Here is a 3,589-nt window from a genome sequence, read left to right on the forward strand (position 1 = left end):
CGCAGCACCTATTAATTCACCTTTGTCTCAGATGATTGTCATCGACATGGGCTACAAGTATTCCACCAGACAAAATGTCCATTCAAAGTTTATTTATAATAGATCATCCAAATTCATGGCCTCAACAGTTGCTAAAGCAGCTGAAGGAAGTTCTGTAACTTGCGAATTATAAACAGGTTCTTGCTCTAATAAAGAATCGTCTATTTGGGAAAGAGACAAATTATCTAGAATCATCTCAAATAAGTCATCATCTTAAAGAAATTCATTTCACTCATCAAGAAGCTCCTCGTCAAAATCATAACCATTCTCCTCTAAAGGAGAAGGCTCAGATGACTGTATGCGAGTAGCCACATCATTGAAAACTTTGCTGATAACTTTCAGAATCTCCCGTGCATGACACATATCCCATATCTCCACAAATCTATAAACATCTGATAAACTGAAAATTACATCCAGATTATCCAAAACTTGGGTGATTTGGTGCTCGGAGAATCCGAGCATAAATTGTAAATATGTGTGTCTTCACATCACCACGAGCTGTTGTGTTCAACAGTTTGATAAGAATGGCGTTGTAGTATTGAACGAGGAGACCCTCTACAGTTTTTCTCTGCTCTGCATCCACTTGCCTTTTCTTAATTGATGCACCATTGTTTACTTTCTCTTGAGAACAAGGATAAGCTGCTAAAGCTCCACAATCAGGCAAACTGCATTCACAATCTGCAGCACAGTTATCACAGCACAGATGTGGAAATTCGTGCTGCCAAGTAGTGCAGTTAAAGTGCTTGAGCAACTCCTTTCTTCTGCAATGATTTGCTTTCACATACCGTTTCATATGGCTATCAACATGGGCTAGAAGGATTCCATGGTACAAAATATACACAGCACTTTAAGGACCGGTGTACAATCTCTTCCTGCTCTCCCAGTTTCCTGAATATAAGATTCCACATTTTTGGCAGGTCCATAGTGAATGACTCTATGCACTCCCTTGCAATCTACCCTCATTCCGAAGGCAATAGTGGCAATCAACAATCGAATAGTTCCATTTATTGGCTGGAAGGAGAGAAGAATTTTCTCTTTGTTTGCAGCTGGTGTGCAGGAGTGGAGCATTTCCACTAGTGTATTTCTTGGATCATCATCAGTTCCACTATAAATATCCTTTCCAAGCATGCCTTTGATCATTCTGTATAAAATACTGCATTGCTTGATAGTCTAGCAATAAATAATTGTTTTTTCAACCAGCCACTGAAAATATAACTCATGGTCAGTATCTTTTTGCATACACTGTACAATGTAAGTTACATTTGGCTTGTTTGGGCCTTCTTGGACTTCAAATGGTTTCTCCATAAAAAGGATGTTTAAAATTGTTTTTTTTTTTTTTTTGTCAGGTTTGTTGCCGTTGCAGTCAAAGCAATCATTTTTGCATTTGGTGCTAATGATCGCAGCTCATGAAGTCGGCCATAACACTCACGGAAAGCTGCCATTTTATTGTCCTCAGATGTTCCCCTATAATGTATACATGTATGTTAACAGATAACAGGCTTGTGAGTAAGGGAAGAAAAATAAATTACTTAAAAAACAATAATAGGAAAGGCACTGAAGATAATGAACTTACAATGTATCTAAGATAATTTTAGCAAAGACGAATTAATAGAATAATTATTTTTTATTGTTTATTATGCGAGAGTTTCTTTTCCATTTTTACTCACATTTATATTCAAATATAACTGAAATTGCTTCTTTGAAAGTCTAAAATGTCAATGATAGAAATCGATAAAACTTGGACTTGCCAGTGCCTTAAAACATGAGCTTCATCGACAGCAACAGCACAAAGTTTCTTCGAGTAGACATCATTACTCAACATGCATCGCCAGCGCTCGTTCATAAGCTATGCTTCAGGTGAACCATAGACAATTGAATATTCTCCTTTCTCTATCTTTGCACGGTCAACTTCAACGTTTGAAGAAATATTTACGGCAGACAGGCCAAGTCTTCTCAAATACTTCACTTGATCTTCCATCAGACTAACCAACGGAGACACAACAACAACGTGCCCGATTTCGTCGGAAACATGGTCAAACACAAGCGGTAGAGCCTGGTATATTAACGATTTCCCGGTTCCTGTAGGCAAGTTAACAAAAACATCTTCCTTCTCGACGAAGATTTTTCTGATTGCGAGCTTCTGGTAAATATTAAGCTCGGAAATTTTAAACTTTGACGACGCTTTGCGAAAAGCTTCTTCAAGCGCCGCCATTTTGATTTATGTTGCTTGTGATATTTTCCATGTGAGGACCCCGATAAAAAGCCATATCTGATTGGACGAGTCTCAAACGACGAGTCTGGCGCGAAAAGGTTCAAATGGAAGCCAAGCTGTGATTGGTCAATTTGGAGAAAGGAATGTGGTTCGGATGTCAGCAGCCGTTACTTTTGGGGGAACGTTGCGTGACATCCAAAAAACGGTTGCGAGGGAGACTAGGTTACATTTGATATCCCGAGCAAATCTCTACAAAAATACATGCTTGAACACATTTGCTTTTTTGAGCAAAACCCTGCAAAACTACATATTTAGACACATTTGTTTTTCTGAGCAAATCTCTGCAAAAATTCTTCTTTGAACACATTTGCTATTCCAAGCGAACAGGTACAAAAACTAATATTTGCTCGCTTTTACTCACTTTGTAAAAAGGTGCAATGATGACAGTTTGATCAAATTTACAACTTCAGGGAAAGTACTTGCAAAATTTTAGTTGTAATATTGTGTTTACTACCCCTCCAGCTATCAAGAAAAGTACCATGTTGTCCCTCCTTTCACTCATAACAGCAAATTTAAGACAAATGTGGCCTTTACAAGCGTTGCCTTGGGTAGAAAAACTGTCGCAAATGTGATCTTTGCCTTTCAGCGAATTTAAGCAAACGTGCACAAACGTAGCATTTGCCATACATTTGCTCCACATTTGTTGTATGTGAAAATCCGTTTTTTCGTCCAGTGCTACTTGACTTTAATAAATATTTTTCAAGTATCAGTGGAAAAAAACATGGCGACAAAAGAAACGGGGGAAAAATCCAGGTCGGCAAAAGCATAACACATTTATTTCCGAATCATCATGAAACGTAAAAGAGAAGTGAGTGGGAGGGTGGAAAAGCTCTGGAAAAGGTAACTGATCGAGTAGTGGCTGAAAGCGTGGAAAACTCGAGGATGGACCGTTACGTAAATTTAATGGGGCTGTTTATTTTCAAATGTTTTTATTACCCTACGAACTTAAGTTCAAAAGAAAAGCATGTTTTTGAAGTTCTTTTCCTTTACTTTCGTGAAAATAGAGCAGGATGATCCTTGTCCGCTTGAATAGTGCGGACCTGCGTGGAAACAGCCCGCGATTAAATTTCACAAAACCCAAACTCCAGAAGATGAGCATGACGGCAATGGAGAAATATTATACAAAACACTAACCAAATGAAAATGACGTCTGGTTGAAACTTCGCTGCTATGCTCGAGAATTTTTTTTTTTTTTTTTTTTTTTAATAAAGACCTTTTATCCCATCGAACTTGTCTTGGGCTCCAGTCCTTCCCCGACAGGTCGCGCAAAAACGTGAG

The 3,589-nt window shown here is 38.4% G+C and overlaps 1 pseudogene; it reads right to left on the reverse strand.

Annotated features, from left to right (window-relative positions):
* Window positions 1-457: 457 nt before the first annotated feature.
* On the reverse strand, window positions 458-2,251 carry LOC138023382 (ATP-dependent DNA helicase Q1-like; annotated as a pseudogene).
* Window positions 2,252-3,589: the final 1,338 nt, after the last annotated feature.

Source organism: Montipora capricornis, chromosome 11 (assembly GCF_036669925.1).
Source record: "Montipora capricornis isolate CH-2021 chromosome 11, ASM3666992v2, whole genome shotgun sequence".
Taxonomy (NCBI): domain Eukaryota; kingdom Metazoa; phylum Cnidaria; class Anthozoa; order Scleractinia; family Acroporidae; genus Montipora; species Montipora capricornis.